The following is a 17,793-nucleotide window of genomic DNA, read 5'->3' on the forward strand; positions in this document are numbered from 1 at the left end:
CTTGAGTATGCAGGGACAGCAGTTTGCAGCTCATAACGAGCTGGTCCTACAGCTGCTCAGGTTTCTACTAACACATAACTTCTTCATGTTTGACGGTCGCCTCTATCACCAGCTCAGGGGCGCGGCGATGGGATGTTCCTGTGCGCCGTCTTATGCAAACCTTCTCCTGGGCTGGTGGGAGGCTACTACCGTCTTTGGAGAGGGGGAGTCGATGACCGGGCCCATTTCCCTGTGGGCCCGGTACATCGACGATATCCTCATAATTTGGAATGCTAGCCATACAACGTTCAAGCTTTTTGTGGAATTCCTCAATAATAACTCTATTGGTCTTCGTTTTACGTATGAGATTAGTAGTGAAACACTACCCTTTCTAGATGTTTGCATATCCAAGAAATGTGGGGGGAGCTCTCAACAAGCATTTACCGCAAAACAACAGCGACTAACTCAGTCCTCCACTGGCAGAGCAGCCATCCGATGCCTCTAAAGCGGGGTATCCCCTATGGGCAGTACCTGCGCCTGCGGAGGAACTGTTCGGAGGAACAAGAATTCAAACTACAGGCGGCTGACCTCAGACAAAGATTCCTGGCCAGGGGTTATCCTGACTGCGTTTTAAGAAAGGTTTTTCAGAGAGCAGCCCACATCCACAGAGATACACTTTTAGTCCCCAAAAAAAAGCAGGAAATGGACAAAAAGATAAGGTTTATAACCACATTTGATGGCTCTGCAAATAAATCAAGAGAGATCCTTGATCGCCATTGGCCCATTCTTCTGATGGACCCTGACGTGAGTGATGTGCTATGTGATTACCCACAGGTGACATATAGGCGGGGCAAGAGCCTTAAGGATTTGCTGGTACATAGCCACCTTCTACCACCCGCTGCCCCTGATACCTGGCTCAGCCGACGGCCTGTGGGCAGTTTCAGGTGCAGCGGCTGTGTGGTCTGTAACAACATCGCTACAGGAAAGACTTTTTACAGTAATAATCTCAGGCGTACATTCGACATTAGGGATTTCATTTCTTGCAGAACGGTAGGCGTAATATACAAAAATACGTGCATCTGTGATAAAGAGTATATTGGCAAAACCAAACGAGAGTTACGTAGGCGGATAGGAGAGCATCTCCTCGACATAGATAAACGACGAGACACGGCTGTTGCCCGTCATGTGTGTGACTTCCACCAAGGTGATCCGCGTGCCATTAAAGTTAATGGTATTGAAGCAGTCGCCCCCCCCCCAAACGTGGAGGCGATTGGGACAAGATCCTTCTACAGCGTGAAGCTCGCTGGATCTTTCTTCTACGGACAGTCACACCAACGGGCTTAAACGAACAGTTAAATTACAGCTGTTTTCTGTGACGGATTCAGCTATGCCCCTACCTACGTATAGGCACAGACCCTGTCTGTGGTGTTTTCCACTATTCAATTATCTTTAGACTTTTCTTTTATATTTAATAATATGACTCCTTCTATTCTTATGTGTCAATAATATATTTACTAGTCCTAACATCACTGTATTGGTTTTTGGCAATGTCCAGAGATTTTATCCTAGTCCTCATCATGCTAGTAGCCCAAATACCGCATCTTACTGATGGTCCGATTCTGGTCCAAAATGCTGTAATGGTGGGGGTGAGTTCCGATCGCCCTACCACTTTGCAGCATTAATAGACAACTGATATCAGCCTCTGTCTATAGTACTGCCATCAATTCAGCTGGTAGTCGCGGCATCGTGTGAACAAACGATGCCGCGCATGCGCAGGAAGTAGCCGGCATTCAGGGCACTTCCGTGCGCTCCAGGCCTCGCTCCCGTCTCTGCAATGAGCGCATGCGCGGCGCTGACGTGCGAGCGCGCGAGTGCGCTCATTGGTCTCGCTACAATGTGGGCGGCGGAGGCGGCAGCAAGGTTACTATTTAAATATGGTGGGAATGCCACAAAGGTTGGCGTCCCATGTGCAGTTCTTTTTGCATTATACTACTGCATGCACCATAGTCTCTTTATCTATAGAGACCGCCCCAGGAGGTTTCCACTATCTGGTTATACCCCCATGACTGGCTGGCGTATCTAGTCAGGCTGGTCTCTAGGGATTAAGGGTCTATCTTATACCTATCCCTAGTATATCTTCCCTCATCTCCCCTGATGAATTGCCTATAATTTGTTTTTTTAGGCAGTGAAACATGCGTGTAGGGAGTTCTTTTTTTCCTTTAGGGACATTTAGTTTATTACTTGTAAGGGACAGGATCCGGACGGGATCGTCCTTGTTAGGACGAGTGCCCTGTGGTGAGGCTGCTACCGATATCTAGCATCAGGGATACATTTGTCAGTCAGCCATAGGACCTTAACAGGGACCCTGCACACATGTGCATCACTGCCTGACTTTAAATTTTTTTCATCTTTTTCATTGAATTGAAGAAACCTTAATCGGAGGCTTGTCGGCGGAGAACGATCCGTATCCTGTTCCGGGGTACCGGTAGGACTAATGGTTACTGGTGCCGCCGTGCACTACTCTAGTGTATTTTTTTGTTATTTCATTTGGGATAGATACCTAGGTGATCCCTGGGTCCATATATATTTTCTATCCCAAGGTTTGTCGTATGCACACTTTATCTGGGAAAATATTTTATCTGCATTATCAATAAATGTTATATTTTAGATTACACACTTTATCTATAATCTTCTTTGTCTAATAGTTGTAAGTTGAAAAATTTGCAATAAAAGTTTGCATTACGAAAATTCGCAAACAACACTGCTCCTAAAGTCAAATATACTGCAGCCTTCTCATTGGCCCACAAGCTAGAAGCAGGGAGGGATCATGTGTACTGATTAAAAAAAAAAATCGAATATTCAAAATTACGAATATATATCACTATATTCGAAATATTCGCGAATTTTCGAAGTACCTATATTCGCGATAAAAATTTGAATATTCGTGATCAACACTAAACTAGTACCAACAATACTGCCACCCGTGTCTGTGCAGATACCAGACGGATCCGCACCTAAACGCAGGTGTGAAAGTAGCCTTACTGGTTGGTCATACCTACTTGGCTTGAGTGCGGACTATAACCCCTCACTATACAATTGGTTCAAGAGCCATATGTTTTTTGCTCCTAACTGTTTTTATTTGATTTTGTTATTAAATGCCTTGTTTATGTATATGCCAACACCATTTCTTTCAAATTACACTCAACGTGCCTTACCATTATCTATGGAAGGTGTGCGTACTCACTGGGAAGAGCACACTTTCGCCTTCCCCATGCTCTTACAAATATTTTTTTTTTTTTAGTATCTCTACTTTCTATGAAAATGGTCATACAGATAGCTAATATCAATGTTAACGGTTTAAACATACCTCACAAGAGATCACATTTTTGGAGACAGGCTCAATCCTTGAAATGTGACGTGATATATGCACAGGAGACACACCTCCTTTTAGGCGATGCGGGTCGCCTTAAACACCCTGCCTTCCATCATATATATCATTCACACTACAGTTCAAAAACTAGAGGTGTACTAATAGCCATTAGAAATACAATATCCTTTGTATGCAAAGAGGTTATTGCAGACCCCAATGGGAGGTACATCATTTTATACTGCACCATTAATAAAATTCCCATGACATTGATCTCTCTTTATGCCCCTAATGTTGGACAATCAAAGCTTCTTAATAGGCTAATTAAGCTAATTAAAGTTGCTAGCAAGATACAATGGGGGTCATATATTTTCTGTGGCGATTTTAATACCGTAATGGACACCAATCTAGATTCTAACTCACTCTCTAGAACCCAATCCACTTTCTTATCATCATGGTCGTGGGAAAGAGACCTTTATGACACCTGGAGGATCAATCACGGGACAGAGAGGGGTTATACTCATTTATCAGCAGCGCATAACACCTACTCACGTTTGGATATGTTCCTGGTGGATAGAATATTTTTATGATCCACATTAGCTTCAACTATCGAAACTATAACATGGTCCGACCATGCGACGATCACACTCACGCTTGATGATGAGATATCCTCGCATGGAGCCCATCAATGGCGCATTAGCCCTTTCTTACTATATCACCAGGAATATTCAAAACGTTTACATACTGATATTGAGGATTTTTTCTAAATTAATGCACCCTCTGTAGAAAGCCCAATATCTGTATGGAATTGTCATAAAGCGGTGATTCGTGGTTTATGTATTAAATACAGTTCCATACTCAAAAAACAAAGAGAAAAACCATTAACGGATCTCCTGACTAATCTAGGAAATACAGAACAAGCAAATATAGCCTCACCATCTGATACACTAGCCTCACAACTAATCTCTATTAAACGAGATCTCCGCTGCCACATGCTGACAACATATGAAAAAGCCCACCGTAAGAAACAAGCCCACTATTACGCCCAAGACAATAAAACGGGTAAACTATTAGCATATCACTTAAAAAAGCGACAATTAAATTCCAGCATACCTTTTCTCATTCACCTGACCACTAAAAATAAGCTCTTCTCCCCATTTGACATCTCTAACAGTTTTAAAACCTATTATTCTCACTTATATAACAGGAGACTCGATTATATCCACCCCTGATCACATAAAAGCCATTCAGACATATCTGGATCGCTTACATCTACCACGATTAAATTCTTTCCAATTAAATAAATTAAACAAGGAGATCACCACAGAAGAAATTTTAAAAAACGTACGTTTTCTTCCATCTGGCAAAGCCCCTGGCCCTGACGGTTTTACTAGCTTATATTATAAAACCTATTACACTAGTCTGTCCCCCTATTTACTACATTTCTGCCGAACAGCCATGTTAAGTGGTTCATTGCCCAAAGAAAATCTACAAACCTTCATCACCACCCTCCCAAAACCAGGCAAATCTACTGACCCCCCTTAAAATTTTAGACCGATCTCTCTACTGAATCAGGACCTAAAAATATATGCTAAAGTCCTAGCTAATAGAATTGCCTTAATTCTCCCACATCTGGCGAACCAAGATCAGTCGGGTTTTGTCTCAGGCCGTCAGACCTCTGACAACACCAGAAGACTATTAAATATCTTCCATCATATTGAAAGGGACAGCACGCCTGCCTTGATCCTCGCCTTGGATGCCGAGAAGGCTTTTAATAGATTACGCTGGTCGTATGCTTTCTCTGTATTAGAACATATGGGTTTTACTGGTAGTATATCGCTGGCAGTGTCATCTTTATACTCCAACCCCTCAGCGAAAGTGTTATCTAATGGTGCCTTATCTAAAGGAATTTAATATTACAAATGGAGCACGGCAGGGGTGCCCTCTCTCCCCTCTAATTTATATCTTATCCATGGAGCCATTGGCTCAAGCCCTCTGACTAGATGATAGAATTTCTGGGTTGGGTATTAAAAGGTAGAGATCATGTTATCTATCTACAGTATATGCGGATGATATCATCCTCTCCCTCACCAAGCCAGAAATATCTTTACTGGCAGTTATGGAAAACATCAACACATACGGTCACCTGTCATATTACCATTTAAATAACTCTAAAACACAAGCTCTCCCTCTGAACCTTCCCCCTCAGCAATCAACATCCTTGAAGTCCCAATACCAGTTTGACTGGAAGGTAGCTAGTCTAAAATACTTGGGAATAGAATTGTCATACCACTTCTCTTCCCTATTTACTAAAAACTACATCCCGCTTCTTGCAACCATTCAGTCAGACTCTGCGGAATATGCTAAACATGAAGTCTCGTGGCTGGGCAGAATAGCTACTTTAAAAATGTTTATATTACCAAAAATTCGTAATTTATTCAGGACACTGCTCATACACCTTCCTGAATCCTTCTTCATTAAAATAAATAGAATACTGTCACGTTTTATATGGGCTGGGAAGAAACCAAGATTATCCGCTACCATTACCACTAAATCAAAACTCGCCGGAGGGATTGGGATGCCTAATACTAAAGGTTATCACATAGCTACTTTGATAACTCTCCTAAAACAGTGGTGGTGCGATACTTGTAATTCACATTGGGTCCACATTGAAAATTCCTCGGTATATCCTTACAAAATTAGAGATCTTTTACTACTCCCAGCCTGGAACCTTCATAAACCTCCTCTCACAAACCCATTGGTAAAACCCTCATATAATGTTTGGTTGCAATACCATACCGCCTTAGCTTCCTCCACGGTGCCCAACCTCCAGGAACTACCGTTGTCAATAATTCAAGCCTCTAGTCCAGGACTTGAATTAACTAACTGGTCTTTATGGGGTATATCTCATGTCAAGCATATACCGTATATGATGCTAATGGATAAATGACATTTGAAAACATTAGACGCACATATAATTTAACCAATAAGGATTTTTACAAATATCTACGTATTAGACATTTTTTACAATCTTTAACCCCCTCCTCTCTACAAGTAGATAACTTCACCTTCATATACCTCTCATTTGATATGAAGGGATTAAAACCAATATATACTCTTTACACTAAATCTGATAAATGTAGCAAAACTTATCCCATAAAACAATGGACAAATGATATAGGAATAAATGTAGACCTTCAAGGTTGGCAGCTAGCTTTTAAATGTTCACATAAAGCTCTTCAATAGAGTTGAGCAGACACCTGGATGTTCGGGTTTGACGGGTTTGGCCAAACTTCGGAAAAAAGTTTGAGTTCGGGATCCGAACTTGACCCCGAACCCAAACCTTATTGAAGTCAATGGGGATCCGAACTTTTGAGCACTAAAATGGCTGTAAAAATGTAATGAAAAGGGCTAGAGGGCTACAAATGCTATCAAAATGTGGTTAAGAGCATGGCAAGTGCTCTGCAAACAAATGTGGATAGGGAAATTACTTTAAATAACATAAAATAGATAAAAAATAATAATCTTGATCTAGGAGGACGAGGTCCATATGGAGTAGGGGGTTGAGGAGATGGTGGATGTGGCGGTGTAGGTGGAAGCGGCAGTGGAGGAGGAGGAGGTAGCCTACACTGCTATTTGGTTTTAAATTTTATTTTTAAAATTAGGGTACACCCCAAAACATTGCGAAATATAATCTGTGATAACCCCCTCCGGTCATGCTAAACACACATTCAGACAATACATGGGCTGCAGGGCAGGTAAAGGGCAAGCTCAGGCCATGTGCCCAATTTGGAGACCCAGAAGTTGCAGGGGCTGACCCCTGTCAGTGAGTTTGTGTAGGCGTGTGCACACTTACTGCCCCACCAGGGGCGTAACTAGAAATGACTGGGCCCCACAGCAAATATTTGTAAGGGCCCCCCCCCAGCGCGCTTCCACCTCCCTCCTCCTGTGTAAACCCCACTCCTTTGGCACTGCGATGCAGTCTCTTCCAGCGTCCCACCCTGTATGTCCATATATGGAGTCAGTGCTTGTATTTCAGAAAAGTTTTGGATTTGAACCCACGACCTTCTGTATCAGAGGTAAAGCACCTAACCACAAGACCATAAGAGCTGTCTTTCTGCTGACTGAAAAAATATGAGACTTCTACTGTTATAGCTGGCTAAGTGTACATCTATACACATGACAGCTGCCCTAACACACCCAGCACTGCTATATCTCTATATGACAGCTGTCCCAGCATACTCAGCTCTGCTATATCTCTATATATGACAGCTGCCCCAGCTGCCCCAGCTCTGCTACATCTATGCACATGACAGCTGCCCAAACACACCCAGCACTGCTATATCTCTATATGACAGCTGTCCCAGCACACTCAGCTCTGCTATATCTTTATACTTGATAGTTGCCCCAGCACACACAGCTCTGCTACATCTATATAAGTATTGCTATACAGTAGATATATATATATATAGAGATATAGCAGAGCTGAGTGTGCTGGGGCAGCTGTCATGTGTATAGATGTAGCAGAGCTGGCTGTGTTTGGGCAGCTGTCATGTGTATAGATGTAGTAGAGCTGGGTTTGCTGGGGCAGCTGTCATATATAGAGATATAGTAGAGCTGAGTGTGCTGGTGCAGCTGTCATGTGTATAGATGTAGCAGGGCTGGGTGTGTTTGGGCAGCTGCCATGTGTATAGATGTAGTAGAGCTGGGTTTGCTGGGGCAGCTGTCATATATAGAGATATAGCAGAGCTGAGTGTGCTGGGACAGCTGTCATATAGAGATATAGCAGTGCTGGGTGTGTTGGGGCAGCTGTCATGTGTATAAATGTTCAGTTAGCCAGCTATAACAGTAAACATCTCATATTTTTTCAATCAGTTGCAATGCAGCCTTTATGGCTGTGTGGGTAAATGCTTTGCCACTGAAACATTGGAGGTTGTGGGTTTGAATCCCAGACACATCAGGAGACAGTAAGATTAGATCACATTAGTGAGGGGGCCTGGTCTGCTGCTGCTGTGAAGGGGCCCTGAACTGAGACAAGAATTGATCATATTTAACTAACTTGAAAATAAACAGTCACACGCTGCCGGGGCGACGGTAGTTACGCCACTGGGCTCGGGCCTGGCTGCCTGTGTGTAGTGTGTGTATAAAAATAATCAACAGAAGGCGGCCCGGACGGGCCCCCAGTGGCGTAGGGCCCCATAGCCACTGCTATGGTTGCTATGGCGATCCCTATGCCACTGTGCCCCACCATGTTGCACGTCCCCGTGATGTTCACGATCCAATTTGATATCTGCTCTATCAACTTTCAATGTTATTTTATGCGCCTACCATGGTGATCACGGGTGGCGGAGAATCAGGATTCCAGGCCAGAGAGGGAGCGTGAGAAAGAGAGACCACATCCAAGGGAGGATTAATTTTTTCAAATTTATGATTATAGAGTTGAAATATGGGAGAAATTATTGAAGCATAAAAGTGTGACAACTTTTCAAAGTTTAAGCATTAAATACTGAATAATTTATTAAATTTTATTCCCCGTCACCTATGCATAGCAGGTGTCTATTCACATCTAAAATTGTATAATGTCAACCCAAAAATGTAACAGAAAAATTATTGAGGAGGGGTATATTGCACCCAAAAATTGGTGAATTTCATCAAAAAATGTAACTAACATTTTTTTTTTTTTAAAACCTGTCTACTAGGTATAGCAGTGGTACATCACACCCAAAAATTGTGAATTTCACCAGAAAAAGGAAAAGTGACATTTTTTTTTCTTAACCTGCCTACTAGGGGGTACTTAAACCCCAAAATTGGTTAATTTCACACGAAAATGTAAATGACAATTTTTTTTATTATTTAAACCTGTCTACTTGGTATAGCAGTGGTACTATACACCCCAAAATTGCTGAATTTCACCAGAAAATGTAACTGACAAAGTAGTGAAATGATATAAAATAAAATACGTACAAATAAAAAAATAGATTTATGAGGTGGATTTCCATATGGAGTAGGAGTTTGAGGAGGCGATGGACGTAGCGGTGTAGGTGGAAGCGGCGGTGGAGGAGGACGAGGTAGCCAACACAGGTTTTTGGTTTTAATATTTTATTTTTTAAATTAGGGTACACTTTAAAGAGTGTGAAATATCCAAAATACAAGAATGAGCAATTGCGCTGCAGTATAATAGCTGGTTAGTGCCGGTATACATGTCTATTCTGCACAAGGTACGGACAAGTCCTGTGGGATCCATGCCTGGTTCATTTTAAAGAACGTGAACTTGTCCACATTGGCTGTGGACAGGCGGCTGCACTTGTCTGTGACGACGCCCCCTGCCGTGCTAAACACACGTTCAGATAATACACTGGCTGCAGGGCAGGCCAGCACCTCCAAGGCGTAAAGGGAAGGCTCAGGCCATGTGCCCAATTTGGAGACCCAGAAGTTGAAGGGGGCAGACCGGTCATTCAGTACGTGTAGGCGTGTGCACACATACTGCTCCACCATGTTGGTGAAATGCTGCCTCCTGTTAAGACGTTCCATATCAGCTGGTGGTGCTGGTTGTTGTGGTGTGCTGACAAAGGTTTTCAACATTTCAGCCATGCTAACCCTGCCTTCTGAGGTGCTAGCAGTGCCCCAGCTTCGTTGGCGACCTCTTCCTCTGCCTTCGCCTTGTGTTTCCACTGTGCCCCCGCTGTCAGGTGGGAATGCCACCAGCAGCGCGTCTACCCGCATGCGCTTGTACTCACACACCTTACGATCACGCTCCAGTGAGGGAATTAAGAATGGTACATTTTCCTTGTAACGGGGATCCAGCAGCGTGGCCACCCAGTAATCAGCACAAGTTAGAATGTGGGCAACTCGGCGGTCGTTGTGGAGACACTGCAGCATGTAATCGCTCATGTGTGCCAGGCTGCCCAGGCAACGAAAAGCTGTCCTCTGTGGGAGGTGTATCGTCTGTGTCCTCTGTATCCCCCCATCCACGCACCAGTGATGGCCATGAGCTGGTCTGGGTGCCACCCTGCTGTGAACATTGTTCCTCCTCCTCCATCTCCTCCTCCTCATCCTCCACCTCCTCATCCTCCAGAACTGCGCCCTGGCTGGACAATTGTGTACCTTGGGTTTGTAGGTGCAGGAACCCACCCTTGGAGCCACTTGGGAATGACTTGCCCGGAAACCCTACGAAATTACCCCTCTTCCTCCTCCTCCTGTGCCACATCTGCCTCCATCATCGCCAGGAGAGTTTTTTCAAGGAGGCATAGAAGTGCGATAGTAACGCTGAGAACGGCGTTATCGGCACTGGCCATGTTGGTGGAGTACTCGAAACAGCGCAACAAGGAACACAGGAGGCCCAGTCATTGGTGGTGAAGTGGTGCTGTTCCGCCAAGCGACTCACCCGTGCGTGCTGCAGCTGAAACTCCACTATAGCCTGCTGCTGCTCGCACAGTCTGGCCAGCATGTGCAAGGTGGAGTTCCATCTTGTAAGCACGTTGCATATGAGGCGGTGAGCGGGAAGGCTGAAGTTATGCTGCAGCGCTGACAGGCGAGCAGCAGCAGGGTGAGAACGCCGAAAGCACGCACAGACGGTCAGCACTTTATGCAGCAGCTCTGACAAATCGGGGTAATATTTAAGGAATCTCTGCACCACCAAATTCAGCACATGCACCAGGCAAGGGATGTGCTTCAAACCGGCTAGTCCCAGAGCTGCTACGAGATTTTGCCCATTGTCGCACACCACCAGGCCAAGCTTGAGGCTGACTGGCACAAACCACTCATCGGTCTGTTGTTCAAGGCCCGTCCACAGCTCCTGCGCGGTGTGGGGTTTGTCTTCAAAACATATACGTTTTAAAACTGCCTGCTGTCGTTTACCCCTGGCTGTGCTGAAGTTGGTGGTGAAGGTGTTACGCTGACCGGTTAAGGAGCTGGTAGAGGATGAGGAAGCAGGGTAGGAGGAGGAAGCAACAGGAGGCAAACTGAAGCGCCCTGCAATCCTCGGTGGTGGAAGGACATGCGCCAAACTGCTATCTGCCTCTTGCCCAACCGCTACTGCATTTACCCAGTGTGCTGTTATGGAGATATAACGGCCCTGACCGTGCTTACTGGTCCACGTATCCATAGTCAGGTGCACCTTGCCACAAATGGCATTGCGCAGTACACACCTGATTTTGTCCCCTACTTGGTTGTGCAGGGAAGGGATGGCTCGCCTTGAAAAGTAATGGCGGTTGGGCACGACGTACTGTGGGACAGCCACCGCCATAAGGCCTTTAAAACTCTCCATCGCCACCAGATGGAATGACAGCATTTCAAAAGCCAGTAATTTAGAAATGCTGGCATTCAAGGTTAGGGATCGCGGGTGGGTAGGGGGGTACTTCCTCTTCCTCTCCAGCGTTTGGGAGATAAAGACCTGAACGCTTCCGTGGGACATTGTGGAGATGCTGGCAGAACCTCTGTTTGCGGGTTGGCAGGTGGCACTGTCACTCTAGAGGTGGATGAAGAGGCAGAGACTGTAGCAGAAGAGTAAGCAGGAGGAGCCAGAGACCTTTCTTGGTTTTGGAGTTGTCTACTCCACTGCAGCTCATGCTTTGCACTTAAAATGCCTGGTCATGCAGGTTGTGCTCAGGTTGAAAACGTTTATGCCTCTCTTCAGGCTCTGATTGCACAGTGTGCAAACCACTCGTGTCTTGTCGTCTGCACATTGTCTGAAGAACTGCCATGCCAGGGAATTCCTTGGAGCTGGCTTTGGTGTGCTCGGTCCCTTGCTCCGGTGGGCAGTAGCAGGCGTACTGTCTTCTGCTCCCTCTGCTCCCTCTTCTGCTGTGCTGGTGGATCTGTGCGACCACCGCCTCTTCCTCCGAACTACATAGGTCACTCGCATGACCTTGATTCCATGTGGGGTCGAGGACCTCATCGTCCTCCACATAATCTTCCACCCAGTCTTCAACCCTGCCTTCCTTGTCAGTCTGCACACTTTCGAAAGCCCCAGCAGTTGGCACCTGTGTTTCGTCATCATCCGAGACGTGCTGAGATGGTCCTCCCATGTATTGATCTTGAAAGATAAGTGGTTGGTCATCGGTGCACTCAATCTCTTCCACTTCTGGGGCAGGGCTAGGTGGATGTCCCTAGGAAACCTTGCTAACAGTGTCATCAAAAATCAGAAGAGACTGCTGCATGACTTGGGGCTCAGACTGCTTGGCTGATTTGCAATGGGGTGAGGTGAAAGACTGATGGACATCAGCTGCAGGTGCCAACTGTGGTCTTTCAGCAGGAGACTGGGTGGGAGACAATGTGAAGGAACTGGATCCACTGTCAGCAACCCAATCTACTATCGCCTGTACTTGTTCAGGCCTCACCAGCATTAGGCCCGACCAAATACCGCTGCAGGTTCTGTCGCCTACTCGCACCTGAGGAAAGGGGTTTCACTTATGCGTGTAGCTGGCACAGATCGACCACGTCCTCTCCCTGCAACAGGAGCTCCACCAGCAGCACAACCCCCTTGGGCCACGTCCCTTATTTGACGCTCTCCTCATATTTCTCGAATTAGGATCTTGGCCTAAATGGGTGTTTAATTAATAGTAGAATAGAACAACAGTATGTAAAGGGTGTATCTCACATGGCCTGGACCAGACTAGGCCTGAATTAAAGATTTATTTGCCCAAAATGGCTGAATTTCGAATGCCTGGATCAAACCCCTGTATATAAAGGGTGTATCTCACAATGCCTGACCCAGTGTAGGCCTGAATTAAATATTGGTGCACCAAATGGCGGCACAGATCCACCAGCACAGCAGAAGAGGGAGCAGAGGGAGCAGAAGACAGTACGCCTGCTACTGCCCACCGGAGCAAGGGACCGAGCACACCAAAGCCAGCTCCAAGGAATTCCCTGGCGTGGCAGTTCTTCAGACAATGTGCAGACGACAAGACACGAGTGGCTTGCACACTGTCCAGTTAGAGCCTGAAGAGAGGCATAATGTATTAAAGGGCTTCTGTCAGCCCACTAAACAGTTTTTTTTTTTGGGTTAATAATAATCCCTACACTGCGAGCTCCCTATACATAAGCTAAATATTCATTTTTGTTCAGTAGATTTTGTTAAAAAAGCAATTTTTATAATATGTAAATTACCTTGCTACCAGCAAGTAGGGCGGCTACTTGCTGGTAGCAGCCGCATCCTCCTCTCATAATGACGCCCCCTCCGCTGTGTGATTGACAGGGCCAGGGAACGGGATCGTTCTCTGCTGGCCCTGTTTGAATTCAAAATATCGCGCCTGCGCCGTACCTGTCTTTAATCGGCGCAGGCGCACTGAGAGGCGGACGCTCTCTCGGCCGCTCCATCCTCAATGCGCCTGCGCCGGGTGTAGATGTGACGTCATCGGCGCAGGCGCATTGAGGATGGAGCGGCCGACAGAGCGGCCGCCTCTCAGTGCGCCTGCGCCGATTAAAGACAGGTACGGCGCAGGCGCGATATTTTGAATTCAAACAGGGCCAGCAGAGAACGATCCCGTTCTCTGGCCCTGTCAATCACACAGCGGAGGGGGCGTTATTATTAGAGGAGGATGCGGCTGCTACCAGCAAGTAGCCGCCCTACTTGCTGGTAGCAAGGTAATTTACATATTATAAAAATTGCTTTTTAACAAAATCTACTGAACAAAAATGAATATTTAGCTTATGTATAGGGAGCTCGCAGTGTAGGGATTATTATTAACCCAACAAAACAAAAAAACAGTTTAGTGGGCTGACAGAAGCCCTTTAAGGGTGTATCTCACAATGACATCTGCATCAAAGGGTGCCAACAATTTATTTTTTGCCCAAATGAGTGTTTGTTTAACAACTGAATTTGACATCAGTATATAAGCCTGAAATTTCACACGTGCTGATGCTGCAAGGCCTGGAAATAGTGTTTTTTGTCAAAAAAGTGTGTTTTTAAAACCACAGAAAATGATGGTTGCATTTCTAGCTTAAATTGCACACTGACTAATCCAGATGTTGTAAATTGCCCAAAAAGTTTTTTTTTTTTTGGTAACAGAATATGAAAGCTGTATATATTAAACTTGAATTTAACACTTGCACATCAGAAAATTACAGTTTTTTTGGCAAAAAAAAGTGTTTATAAAACCCCTGAAAATGATGGGTGTATTTCTAGCTTAAATTGCACAATGACTAATCCAGATGTTGTAGATAGCCAAAAAAGTGTTTGGTAGCAGAATATGAAAGCTGTATATATTAAATTTGAATTTAACACTTGCAGATCAGATGCAGTGCTGGTGCACTGAGCTTGCATAAAATGGCCACCGCTGCCACTGCCCACGCAACTAACAGATGGATAAAAGTTATTTTTGTTTGGTCAATGGGCTCAGGGCAGGGTAAAACGATTGTGCCCTGCACCCACACAACTATTTCTATGTAGATCGTTGAGTTAGATTCTCTACTATTGTCTCCCTGAAATCACCAGTCCAGCAACATCCTCTCCCTACACTTATAACAGCAGAGTGACGTGCAGCGCTACGTGACTCAAGCTTATATAGAGCCTGGGTCACATGCTGCTCTGGCCAATCACAGCCATGCCATTAGTAGGCATGGCTGTGATGGCTTCTAAGGTCAGACAGTTAACCGCTTGTTGATTGGCTACTTTGCAGCCTTTCAAAAAGCGCTGAGAAAGCGCCGAACACCGAACCCAAACTTTTACTGAAATATTTCGGTTCGGGTCCGGGGTCCAAAAATCCTAAAGTTCGTTACGAACCCGAACTTTACAGTTTGGGTTCGCTCAACCCTACTCTTCAATGCTCTTCACATATAGAATCCGCCTTTAAGACAGTATCCCGTTGGTACTATACTCCGGATTGGATAGCTAAAGCTTTCCCTAACTCTTCAAATAAATGTTGGAGAAAGTGCGGCCAGAAGGGGACCCTATCCTATATCTTATGGAATTGCCCTCTTAAACAACGATATTGGGTAGAATGTAGGAGCCTTCTTTATACGACATTAAACTGCCCTATAAATTGGTCACCTCAATTAATTTGACTTTTTCTAGGGATACAAAATATTCCCAACAAAATACTACAGCAAGGTATCAGAGGTACACGTCCCTAATTATTAAACTGAACAAATATAATGAAAAGGACGTTAAAAGGGGGAGCAAAAATAATAAATGTTTATTTTTGCTCCCCCTTTTAATGTCCTTTTCATTATATTTGTTCAATACAAAATATTCCCCCACAATATCGGGAATTATTCTGTATCCTTTGCATTATCGCAAAAAACACTCTTGCAAACAAATGGAAAACTGCAGAGATTCCCTCTATTGATATAGTCATTTTCAAACTAAATACTACATATTCCTAAGAACAAATTCTAGCTAGAGGTTCAGGCAACACAAAAAAATTCTCTATCAGATGGAAACCATGGTTTTCTTCATCCTATTGTATCGATATTTGAGACTCTTTAGTATTCTTAAAGATTACAGACCAACTCTCTCCCGCTGTAACTCTCTTCAATTTAACAAATGCTATCTGTAATTATAATTCAGTCATTCTCACTGGTATGGCACAACAACTGTTAAAACTATTACCGTAACTATAAAACTCTTGAACAGACATACACTTATGTTTTTTTTTTTTCTTAATTCACTGAGGCATACTGTTATGTTTCTTTCCCTTTACAGGGAAGTTTTCTTGCTTACGTTTTTATTACTTTATAAATTTAAAATGAAACTGAGATAAATGCTTATCAAGATGGTTTGAATCTTCACTGTAATGACAGCTGCGACTGTCTTGGTTTGAGCATAACCGACAGCTGCGACTGTCTCCCACATATTACTATTTGTATTATTTGTACTCCCTATTTCTTTGAAAATTAATAAAAAACTATTGAAAGTTATATATAATATATATATATATATATATATATATATTGTAATATAAAACTACAGTAAAAGTAAAATAAACTAAGTTCAACTCCACATGCCACAGATAAATAGATGTAAGCATCTCTTACCTAAGACCTCTGTGCTGTAAAGAACATGAGCGCCTCAATGCAACTGCTATATATACGGTAGCTGCTGACAAACATATGACTCAGGACTGATTGGACCAGTAATCTGTAAATAACCGCAGGCCATGCAGAGCACCTTTCACAATCCCTTTTGGCAAAAATAAACAACTGTAACTTGGAATGCTGTTTAGTGGCCACTAATTGAAATCAGAGAGGATTAATTTAGTAAAGAAGTGAAAAAACAAACTATTTGAGGTCAACATTTTGAGATCCTAAAATAATATAAAAAAGTAAAAATTCTAACTAGCTTTACATCACAATTCCAAGCTTAGGATGGAGTGGTGCAAATCACGCTGCCACTGGACTCTGAAGCAGTGGAAACTGGAGATGAGTTAATCTAATCTACTGATTTGGAATTTCCCCCAAAATTCGGATTCTAACGAACTGATACATTTTTGATAATAAGGCCTCTTGCACACTAACTATATGGATTAGGTCCAGATGCGTTCAAGGTGCTTTCAGGAAAACTCGCACCATTTTGCAAGCAATTTCAGTCAGTTTTGTCTGCGATTGCGTTCAGTTTTCACGCAGCCCCATTCACTTCTATAGGGCCAGGGCTGCGTGAAAAATGCAGAATATAGAACATGCTACGATTTTCGCGTAACACACAAGTGATGCGTAAAAAGCAATACTCTTGTACACAGACCCATTGAAATGAATGGATCAGGATTCAGTGTGGGCGCAATGCGTTCGCATCACGCATTGCACCCGCGCGGAAAACTCGCGTGTCTGAAAGGGGCCTAAGACTTTCCCCTGGTGGTAGCCTCAAACTTTTCAGTCAGTGTTTTTTTTTCATAAAGAAAAGAGAATTTGCTTACTATTGGGCTTCTGGGAAAGATATTCAAATTAGCTTTTTTTTAAAGAGAAAAGAACATTAAGCCTTTCTGATGCCAGTAGAACTAAGGTATGTGCACCTGAATCAAATTTTTTTTTTTTTATAATTGAAACGAATTTCAGGAAATTCTCTCATCTTTAGGCCTCATGCACATGACCGTTGTGTGTTTTGCGGTCTGAAAACAGCGGATCCGCAAAACACGGATGGTGTCTGTGTGCGTTCCGCAAATTTGCGGAACGGCGCGGACAGCCTTTAATATAACTGCCTATTCTTGTACGCAAAGCACGGACAAGAATAGGACATGTTATATATTTTTTGCAGACCACGGAACGGAGCAACGGATGCAGACAGCACACGGAAACGTTCTGTGGAGTGACATCATCCTTTGCTATCTGTCGGTCTGAGGGTGCCTGCACACAGAGCAGATTACTTGCATTTTTATGTGTGGATTTTGTGCGTAAAACGCAGCGTAATACAGTACCAGGAAAGTGTATGTGATTAGACAAATCTCATGTACACTGTGATGTTTTTCTTAGGTGCTGTAATTGAGCCGCTGTGCACATTTTGAAATCTGCAGCAT

At 44.0% G+C, this 17,793-nt stretch overlaps 1 protein-coding gene across 2 annotated transcripts in view; it reads right to left on the bottom strand.

Moving 5' to 3' along the window:
* The window catches only part of LOC122945304 (putative methyltransferase DDB_G0268948), a 245,840-nt gene that overhangs the window by 103,546 nt on the left and 124,501 nt on the right, over positions 1-17,793 (bottom strand). The window contains exon 1 of one of the 2 annotated variants that reach the window (XM_044304346.1): positions 16,322-16,361. The exons of the other annotated variant lie outside the window; for it this stretch is intronic. The gene's annotated coding sequence lies outside the window, so the exon portion shown is untranslated. Of the gene's footprint in view, positions 1-16,321; positions 16,362-17,793 lie in introns of those variants that run through there. 2 annotated transcript variants of the gene reach the window in all.

Source organism: Bufo gargarizans, chromosome 8 (genome assembly GCF_014858855.1).
Source record: "Bufo gargarizans isolate SCDJY-AF-19 chromosome 8, ASM1485885v1, whole genome shotgun sequence".
In the NCBI taxonomy this organism is placed as follows: Eukaryota; Metazoa; Chordata; class Amphibia; order Anura; family Bufonidae; genus Bufo; species Bufo gargarizans.